We start from the raw sequence: 11203 nt of genomic DNA on the forward strand, positions 1-11203 counted from the left end.
TCGCAATGGGCTCTGCTTCTAGGCCAGTTAGGACTCTTAAGGTCAGATATTTTAACTGCTGGCCTTACCTCCTCTCGCCTCCATCTCTGTTTGTGTCTCCTGCATGTGATGACCGTTTGCTTCCAAACAGAGGCTTGCATTACAGTGGTACCTCGGGTTACAGATGCTTCAGGTTACAGACACTTCAGGTTACAGACTCCGCTAACCCAGAAATAGTACCTCCGGTTAAGAACTTTGCTTCAGGATGAGAGCAGAAATTGTGGGGCGGCAGCAGCGGGAGGCCCCATTAGCTAAAGTGGTACCTCAGGTTAAGAACAGTTTCTGGGAGACGAAAGTTGAAGAGGTAAAATCAGTTATGATTAAATGGGCACAAGATATAGGTCATAATATTATGTTGGAAGACTGGCAAAAGCTATGGAAAATTGACTTATAATTCACACATTGCTCTTTGTTGAAAGAAAATTATATGAAGATGATGTATAAATAGTATATGACACCAGTGCAGTTAGGAAGAATGTATAAAACCAGTTCAAATATGTGTTCGAAATGTAAGGAAAAGGAGGGGACATTTTACCATATGTGGTGGGAATGTAATGAAATTAAAAAGTGTTGGGAAATGATATATAATTGTAATGGTTATAGGGGTTGCTCGTGCGTAAGTTGCCACCACTCCTGGCTAGGTTACCTGGTTGAACCCTTTTTGTCTGGACAGCCCTTCACTTCATGGCTGTTTCAGTCGCTGGCAGAATCCTTCAGTGGGCGTTTCTTGAACTTCTTCCAGCAAAGAAGTTCTTTGACGCCAAGTCTCCTCCTACTCTCCCTGCGCGGAAGTCTTCTGTGCAGGGAGGGTGTGGGCAGCGGAGCACCCGTGCTCTCTCCGCTGGTCTCCGGTGAAGAGTCCTAGAGCCTCCTCTCCGATTCCCCCATCTGCCCCCCTTCTCCACTGGTGTTACGCTGATTTCCTTCCCCAGCAGATGGGCTGCCTCTCTGCCTGCTGGGACCCTCTCCGGCATCCCTCTGGAGCCTTCCCTCCGCCTCTGGCTCTGATGGCAGTTCCCTGACATCCACCTCCCCCCCAGGACCCCCTTCACCCCCGGCCTGACCTTCTGATTCAACCCCGTTCCGTTCCTCGGCCGAAATGCGGGGAATCCCCGGAAGGAGCTGTCGCCCTCCTCTGAGGATTCAAAACCCGCTTCCCACCCGCTTCGATCTCTTCCCGCGGGGTGGGCCTCCCAGTCTGATTCTTCTCCCTCTGACACCTCCCCTCCTTCCTCTTCGGAAGCAGGAAAACCCACAAAGTCCTCTTCGTCGTCTGTGGTTCCAAATTCTTCCTCCCAGAATCTCGCTAGTGGTTTTGGTTTATCTGGGAACAGGCTGTGGAACTCTTCCACCAGATACCTGTCATTGATTGCCTCAGCGGGAACCCACGTGTTTTCTGACCTGGGTTCTCCCTCCCAAGCTACCAAGTACTCCACCTGGTGCCCTCGCCACCTTGAATCGAGTATTTCCGTGGCTTGGTTGTGGTGTTCCCTCTCCTCTACCCGTGGGTGGGTGGTGACTCCTCCCTCCTGCCCTGGAAATTCCCGCCCCTCCCTGTACGGTGAGAGTAGGGACCTATGGAACACCGGATGTATCTTCATGCTGTCGGGCAACTTGAGCTTGAATGCCACAGGGTTCACCTGCTGTGTTACCTCAAAAGGTCCCAGCCGCCTCGGCTGCAACTTCTTGCACCCTCCCTTAAGGGGTAACCCTTGGGTTGACAACCACACTCGGTCTCCCACCCGTATGGCCTCCCCCTCCCGACGGTGCTTGTCTGCCTGCCTCTTGTAAACTTCCTTGGCCCGCTCCAAGTTCATCTTGAGTTGCTGGTGCAAGGCCTCCATTCCTTCCACAAACTGCTCTGCCGCAGGTACACTCCATCCTTCCTCCCCCCTCCCCGGGAAGGCCCTGGGGTGACACCCATAATTGGCCATGAACGGGCTCATTCCCTTGGACACATGTTCAGCGTTATTGTACGCAAATTCAGCCAGCGCTAGTTTCTCTACCCAATCATTCTGTCTCTCGCTGACGTAGCAGCGTAGGTATTGCTGGAGTATACTGTTCGCTCTTTCTGCTTGCCCGTTGGTTTCCGGGTGTCTCGCCGTCGAGAAGCCCACCTCGACCTGCAGCAAGCTCATGAGCTTCCTCCAGAACCGGGAAGTAAATTGTTTCCCGCGATCTGAGATGACCCTCAAGGGAGCCCCATGCAGCCTGAAGATGTGATCCACAAACAACCTGGCTGTTTCCTCTGCCATCACCGCATGTGAGCAAGCTATGAAATGGCACATTTTCGTCAGTAGATCGACTACTACCATGACTGCTGTCTTCCCGCTTGACTTGGGCAAATCTGTCATAAAATCGATGGACACCACCTTCCAGGGTCTTCCCGGCGTGGGTAAGGGTTCCAGTAACCCTGCGGGGGCCGCCCTCTCCCCCTTTGCCCTCTGGCAGCGGTCGCACCCCCGTACATATTCCGGTACATCTTCCCTCACCCTTGGCCACCAGAACTGCCTGGTGACAAGCAGCATGGTTTTGTGCTGTCCAAAGTGCCCCGCTGTTGGGTTGTCGTGGAGTTGTTTGAGTACCTTCCCCCTCAAGGTCTCCCCCGGTACATACAGCGCCCCCTTATAGTACAGTAGCCCTTCCTTTTCCTCAAACCCTCCATGGTTTTCCCTTCCATCCCGGAGTTCCCTGATTTTAGTTTGAGCGAACCCGTCGTTTCTAGTAAGCCCGGCCAGTTCTCGTTTCCCAACCAACGCTCCCCCCCACACCCATCGGTTCTCGGGGAACACGTGTCGGATCTCCGGCGGTCCCTCTCCTTCCATGTACTCCGGCTTCCGGGAGAGAGCATCTGCTCTTACGTTTTCCTCTCCCGGCACGTATCGGATCTCGAAGGAAAACTTGGAGAACTCCTGTGCCCATCGAATCTGTCTCTGGTTGAGTACTCGCGCAGTCCTCCAGTATTCCAAGTTCTTGTGATCCGTACAAACCTGGATCTTGTGCTGCGCCCCTATTAACAGATGTCTCCATCGGCGAAACGCTGCATAGATCGCAAGCAGTTCGCGGTCATACACCGTGTAGTTTTGCTCCGACTTGCTCAGCTTCCTCGAGAAAAAGGCACACGGCCTCCAGCCCTGCTGGGCCCCTGGCTGCAATAGTACCGCTCCGATGGCTCGGTCTGACGCCTCGGTCTCCAGCCTCATGGGCTTCTCCAGATCAACGTGCAGGAGCTGCTCTTCTGAAGCGAACGCCTTCTTCAGTCTTTCAAAGGATTGCTGAGCACTTTCTGTCCAGGCGAACTTCTTTTTGCTACTGAGACAATCTGTAATGGGCGCTGTTAAGTGGGCAAAGTTCTTGATGAACTTCCTGTAGAAGTTGCTGAACCCTAGGAACCTCTGCATGTCCTTCCGGGTTTTGGGGGCCTTCCATTCCAGCACCGCCTGCACTTTGCTTGGGTCCATAGCTAGGCCCTTGTCTGACAACTTGTACCCCAGAAACTCGACCCCTCTGGCGTGAAATTGGCATTTTTCCAGCTTGACCCACAACTGGTGCTTCTGCAGTCTCTTTAGCACTTCCCTGACGTCTCTGACATGTTGCTTCTCATTGTCCGAATAGATTAAGACGTCGTCCGAAAAGGCTACGCAGTTCTTGTACAGCAGGGACCCCAACACGTGGTGCATGAAAGCTTGAAAGCAGGCAGAGCCCGACTGTAATCCAAATGGCATAACTAAGTACTCAAAGGCCCCCAGGGGGGTGAACATGGTGGTTTTCCATTCGTCCCCCGCCCTCATCCTAATCAAATTGTACGCTCCCCTGAGGTCCATCTTGGTAAAAATTTTCCCCTTTCCCACCCGTGTTAAAATGTCGTCAATCCTGGGCATTGGGAAGGTCACGGGTTCTGACACCAGGTTGACGCCCCGGTAGTCCACAACGAGCCTGGGCTGATTAGTATCCCTTTTGTCCACAAAGAACACCGGACTGCCCCCCACCGCCTTTGATTCTCTTATGAACCCTCTCTTCAGGTTCTTGTCAATAAATTGCCGCAACTCTTGCATCTCCCGGTCAGACATGGCATACAGCTTACCCACCGGCAGCTGAGCCCCTGGGAGTAAGTTGATTTGGCAGTCAAAGGGCCTATGGGGGGGGTAGTCTATCCGCCTCCTTCTCGCTGAAGACTTCCTTCAGGTCAGCATATTGCGGTGGCACCTCCCCTTTTGGCTCCACAGCCAACCCAGCCACCTTGGCCACTGTCATCCTTGGGTTCTTCCCCCCCAGACAGTGTTCCAAGCAGTAAGCTGACCCAAAGGTGACTGACCGCTGATGCCATGACACTACTGGATCATGCAGTGCCAGCCAGCTCATCCCCAGTATTATTGGGGGTCCTGCCAGTGTGGCCACGTGAAAGGCAATGGTCTCCGTGTGCCTGGAAACCCTCATTCTCATTGGTGGGGTCTGGTGTGTCACTTCCCCTCCCAGAAGTTCCCTGCCATCGATGGTGGTCACTTGCAAGGGAAAATCCAGGGGCAGCAGGTGGAGTTGGTGCTCTAAAGCGAAGTCCCTGCTGAAGAAATTGCAGGAGCTGCCTGAATCCAGCAGCCCCTCCACCTTGACTGGGTGCCCATTCGGGAGTTCTAGCACCACTTCTATGGCTATAGCTGCCCTGGGAGGGTCAGGCTGGGGCACTTCTATTGGTTGCTGGCCTGGCTGCTGGCCCCGCTGGTTGGCAGCCAGGCGTTGTCATTTCCCTGCGCCTGCCCTTCTTCCCCCTTCTCCTCACACCCAGCAGCTCCCACCATCCCTTGCCAGGCCTTTCTTTGAGGGCAGACCCTGGCAAAATGTCCTGGCCATTGGCAGAGGAAACACTTCTTGGTGGTTTTCCAATCCTTTCCCTCCCTCTTGCGACCTTCACTGGAGTTTGAAACCTCGAGCGCGCGCCAGCCATCTATTTCCATTGGCTCAGCCGCCTGGGAAAGCTGCCTCGGTATTTCAGGAATGCGGTAGTCATGGCAACGTTCCCCTCTCACTTCGCGTTTCTCCTGAGCCCGCGCTTCCTGCCGCACTCCAATTGCAAGCACAGCCTTGGTCAGCTGATCCATCGACTGCGGGCGGGGCGCGCGGGACAGCTCGTCCTTCACAGTTGGGGACAACCCCTCCTCAAACAACATTTGAATGGGTTCAGAGTCCAGATCCCACCCGAGCCGGTGGATCAACATCGCAAAGCACGATCAGTAGTCCCTAACTGATTGGCTCCCCTGCTTGCACCCCATCAATTCCCATCGAGTCACACTTTGCTCCACTTCACTGGAATACATCGCATCCATCGCTTGGAAAAATTTCCTAAGGTCCTTCAAGGCAGCATTTTGCGTCGCCATTAGGGGCCTGATCCATTCCTGTGCCCCATCCTCTAGATGCCCCACAATATAGGCCACCCTTTCCCCATCATCAGCAAAGTCATTATGCTGCAGTTCCAAAGCGTACTCTATTTCCGTTCGGAACGCGTTGTAGTCCTGGGGCTTCCCCCCAAACTTGTGTACCAGTCCCGGTACCTTCCTTGCGACGGGGGTGGGTCTGACCTGTGCATCCTGAGTCCGTCTTTCGTCCAGCCGCGCCGTCAGGAGAGCCACATGCTGTTCCAAATCTCGGTTCCTCTCTACCAGATTTTGCACTCCAGCTGCTTGCTCCGTCTCTCCGGCTTCTCTGGTTTGGCTCATTATGCTGCCTCCCTGTAGCTGTGCACAAGCAACGTCGGGGACTGACGGATTGCTGTAATGGTTATAGGGGTTGCTCGTGCGTAAGTTGCCGCCACTCCTGGTTGAACCCTTTCTGTCTGGACAGCCCTTCACTTCATGGCTGTTTCAGTCGCTGGCAGAATCCTTCAGTGGGCGTTTCTTGAACTTCCAGCAAAGAAGTTCTTTGACGCCAAGTCTCCTCCTACTCTCCCTGCGCGGAAGTCTTCTGCGCAGGGAGGGTGTGGGCAGCGGAGGACCCGTGCTCTCTCCGCTGGTCTCCGGTGAAGAGTCCTGGAGCCTCCTCTCCGATTCCCCCATCTGCCCCCCTTCTCCACTGGTGTTACGCTGATTTCCTTCCCCAGCAGATGGGCTGCCTCTCTGCCTGCTGGGACCCTCTCCGGCATCCCTCTGGAGCCTTCCCTCCGCCTCTGGCTCCAATGGCAGTTCCCTGACAATAATGAATTGAAGAAAATGTTCCATCTAACATTTGTTAAGAAACCCGAAGCATTTCTGTTATGGATTGTAGGAAAAGACCTGCCAAGGAAGTTGAAAAATATCTTCATGTATGTGACAACGACAGCAAGAGTCTTAATAGCACAAGGATGGAAGAACGCGGAAATCCCGACTAAAGAACTATGGCAAGAGAAATTGATGGACCATGCAGAATTGGCAAAATTGACACATAAACTATGAGACAAGGATAACTGTGATTTCAAAGATGAATGGGAACCTTTTACAAAGTACTTAAAGAAACAACAAAGTGAACTGGACTCCTTGGCAGGTTTGAATAAACACTCACAGACTTTTTATTGACAATAATCAGTCAGATAAATTAAGGATCTGTATAGTTTTGTAACATGCAGAGAATAGCATTTGTAGAGAAACCAAAGATTGGAACTGAGGGAAGTGAGGGGGGAAGGGGGGTATTTTATGGGGAGGGGGGAAATGGAGGGGAAATCAAAGATGATATGTTTTAAGACAATATGTTTTGTTTAAATTCTTAATAAAAAAATTTTTTTTTTTAAAAAAAGAACAGTTTCAGGTTAAGTTCTTAACCCGAGGTACCACTGGACCATAAAGAAGGATGATCGCCGAAGAATTGATGCTTTTGAATTCTGGTGCTGGAGGAGACTCTGGAGAGTCCCATGGACTGCAAGAAGATCAAACCGATCCATTCTGAAGGAAATCAGCCCTGAGTGCTCACTGGAAGGACAGATCCTGAAGCTGAGGCTCCAAGACTTTGGCCACCTCATGAGAAGAGAAGACTCCCTGGAAAAGACCCTGATGTTGGGAAAGATGGAGGGCAGAAGGAGAAGGGGACGACAGAGGACGAGATTGTTGGACAGTGTTCTCGAAGCAACCAGCATGAGTTTGACCAAACTGCAGGAGGCAGTGGAAGACAGGAGGGCCTGACGTGCTCTGGTCCAGGGGCTCACGAAGAGTCAGACACGACTAAACGACTACACAACAAAAGAGGGGGTTGGCAAATAAGCAGCTGTAGGTTGTCAAGTGTAAGGTGAGAAAAGCTGCAGGTGCAGAACTTGAATGTTTTGCACCGCATTTGAAATTCCTACCTCCTTTGCACCTGGTCATCCTGCATCTGAGATGGAGAGCCTGTGACCCGCCAGATGTTGCTAGACAACAAATCCCTTCATCCCTGATGATTGGCCAGGCTGGCATGAGCTGATGGGAGTTGGATTCCAACAACCTCTGGTTCTCCAGCCCTACCTTACGTGCTAACATAAAACAGGCTTCTGTAGCCACACCTGAATCGTCAGAAGACACAGACCCAGCAGAATGTGAAGCCAGAGAAATGGACAGGGCACTCGATTGCACAGCAGTTGCAGAACTCCAGTGCACCAGTCACACTTTTTATTGCAATGGCACTCCTTATTTATTGGGAGAAAGGAAGGGCCATTGCTCATTACCTTTGAAGGTGAGCCAGAAACTACAACTAATCCAGAATGCGGCAACTAATCCAGAATGCGGTGGGACAGTGTTCTAGAAGCTACCAGCATGAGTTTGACCAAACTGTGGGAGGCAGTGGAAGACAGGAGTGCCTGGCGTGCTCTGGTCCAGGGGGTCACGAAGAGTCGGACATGACTAAACGACTGAACCACAACAACCACTGTACATGTAAACCTGGCACATGACAGCATTTTGGAGTTCCAAGGTGCTGGAAGTAGACCTTGGATAGCTCAGTGAGTAGAGCCCTGAGATTGTCCTGAGTTTGAGTCCAACTCTGGGAGAAAGACTCCTGCATTGCAGAGGTGGCCCTAGATGACCCTCACAGCCCCTTCCAAGTCTACGATTCTATCATTTTCCCTCTCCTTTCTTTCTTTCTCCGCCATACAGATGCCTTCTCTGCAGAAGGTGAATTTTCCTCTCATTGTTATTGTGTCTCTCTCAAGGTGAGTTATCAATAGGATGATGATGTGCATATAGAAAGGAGAGGAAGTGACTGAATTGAAGCGGGGGAGGGGGCAGGTGCAGCAGGGTGGGTACGCATGTGGGTGGACAGGGAAGGGCCAGCACTGGCAGCATGCAAGGTTTTATGGGATGGCGGATAATGGACGGCCCACGCTTTTCAAAAGGAGTGGGTGGCGCGGTTGAGAGTACCTCCCACGCGTCGTTCCGGAAGGTCAAGGCAAGGGGGAGGTAAATGGATCCCCCTCCTCTCTCTCATACATAGACACCCACCCACAAACACATGCAGAGTGAGAGAACAAAGCGAAGGAGAAGTGAAAACGAAGCCAGCCCATTGTTAATCCCTTCGGTAACCCTGTTATTTCCATTAATGCTGAACTGCGTTTGGTATTGATCTTTTGGCAGCTTTAGAAACGGGGCATCAATGTGCTCTAATATTTCATATATATATATATATATATATATATATATATATATATATATGTGTGTGTGTGTGTGTGTGTGTGTGTGTGTGTGTGTGTATAACAAATTGAGCTAAGCACAAAGCCATTGAAAGAAAGAAAGAAAGAAAGAAAGAAAGAAAGAAAGAAAGAAAGAAAAAGAAAGAAAGAAAAATCTTCTTTCACAGGTATATCTCAACTTTTGCACCAAACAGAAAAAGAGGAAGAAGAAGAGTTTGGATTTGATATCCCACTTTATCACTATCCGAAGGAGTCTCAAAGCAGCTAAGATTCTCCTTTCCCTTCCTCCCCCACAACAAACACTCTGTGAGGTGAGTGGGGCTGAGAGACTTCAGAGAAGTGTGACTGGCCCAAGGTCACCCAGCAGCTGCATGTGGAGGAGCGGTTGCATGTGGAGGAACGAAAGTGGTTCACCAGATTACGAGTCCACCGCTCTTAACCACTGCACCACACTGCCTCTCCCAGCTCTCACCTGGGAGCATCCCTTTCTTCCCCAAGCTTCTCACCCTGGGGGCATCTCCCCTTCCCTGCCTCTCACCCAGGGCCCTTCACCAACTGACCATCACTTCCATCTGTGTACAGTTCTCTCTTGAACCCGGAGCAGAGGACAACAGCAACAAAAGGCAGATCAAAACTGAAACAAAGCAAACAGGGAAAAGAGTGCGCTCTGATGTTTGGAAGGACTTTCTGATGGCAAAAGCAGAGCAGATGGTGGTGGATTCTCCTTCGTTGGAGGCATTTAAGCAGAGGTTCGATGGCTTCCTGCCAGGGATTCTTTATAGTTGTGATTCCTGCATTGCAGGGGGTTGGACTAGATGACCTTTGGGCTCCCTTCGAACTCTACAATTCTGTGATTATATGATACGCCATATAGCACTCTATGATCATAAAGGTAAAGGGATCCCTGACCATTAGGTCCAGTTGTGACTGACTTTGGGGTTGCGGCGCTCATCTCGCTTTACTGGCCGAGGGAGCCGGCGTACAGCTTCCGGGTCATGTGGCCAGCATGACTAAGCCGCTTCTGGCGAACCAGAGCAGCGCACGGAAATGCCGTTTACCTTCCCGCCGGAGTGGTACCTATTTATCTATGTGCACTTTGACATGCTTTCGAACTGCTAGGTTGGCAGGAGCAGGGACTGAACAACGGGAGCTCACCCCGTTGCAGGGATTCAAACCGCTGAAATTCTGATTGGCAAGTCCTAGGCTCTGTGGTTTAACCCACAGCGCCACCCACGTCCCATCCCGTGATCATACAGTGAAATATATTCTAGGGTAGAATCCAACACAAGGATTTCTGCTTATGCAATGGAACGCCCTCCCTTAAAATTATTATTATCTTTTTGTGTGTGTGTGTGTGTGTGTGTGTGTGTGTGTGTGTGTGTGCGCTTGTGTATCCCTTCTTTTTCCTCCTAGGAGCTTGAGGTGGCATAAACAGTCCTCCCCCTTCTAATTGCATCAACACAACACCCTTGTGAGGTTGGTTAGGCTGAGAGGCGGTGACTGGCCCAGTGAGCTACATGGCAGACTCTCCCTGGGAAGTGAAGCTTGCTAAGGGTGCTGGGAACTGTAGCTTTGTGAAGGGGTGAACTATAGTTCCCAGGATTCTTCGAGCCATATGCATTGAACGTGCTTTTAAATATACAGTGTGGATTCAGAACTGTGGCCCGCCCACTTCCTTTGTTTGGATGACAGAAACGTAAAAGAGCATTTGAATACCTTATGTGTAAAGCATTTTAAGAGATAGCCAAAAGGAGGGAATCTCTCATGTAATGCAGATTCTAAGCTGGTTTGCTTAGGCCAGGGGTGCCCAAACTTTTCCATAGAGGGACAGATTTGATGAAGTGAACATGCATGAGGGCCGACCAATGCTGCTGAGCTTTTTTAAAGGATTTTATCCCAGGACATATACTGCCAAGGGGACCAGATTATATCGACCAGCGGGCCGGATTAGGCCCCTGAAATGGACTTTGGACATGCCTGGCTTAGGTCAGCTTGACGGTGTTAAACCAGCCTGATTTTGAAACTTCGGTGGCCAGGACCACTAAATGCCCACTTTCAAGTTTGAGTTTGTGCAGATCTGACAATCTCGTCTATAGACTTTCACTGCTTGCAGCGTGACAGGCAGCGCTGCTTGGATAAATGCAGTGTTCCGTTTGATTTCAGTTCATTCATCTACCAGACAGTTCAACCTCTGTTCAGCTCTTCCTTCAAAAAGTGCATGTGACAATTTTTAGATGTGATGGGTTCTGGCTGCAGGTTTTAGGCACTTTCCACGTAGGGATTTTGCAGTGTGCAAAGCTGGTCCGAGAGCCAACTCACTCACACACGTGGCAGAAACATTTGTGCTTGTCGTGCATTTGCTGCAACAAAGAGGGACGAGTTACAGCTACAGCTGAGTAGCAGAACACAGGGCTTCCATGCAAAAGCTCCTTGATACTACCACCCATTAAATGGGTCAGTGGGAGGGAAGAGAGTGGGATGGACCCTCTGCCTTAGATCCTGGGAGATGCTTCAGGCTAGAGAAGACAAGGCTGAGTTTAATGCACC

The sequence above is a fragment of the Podarcis raffonei genome, chromosome 6, assembly GCF_027172205.1.
Source record: "Podarcis raffonei isolate rPodRaf1 chromosome 6, rPodRaf1.pri, whole genome shotgun sequence".
NCBI lineage: Eukaryota > Metazoa > Chordata > Lepidosauria > Squamata > Lacertidae > Podarcis > Podarcis raffonei.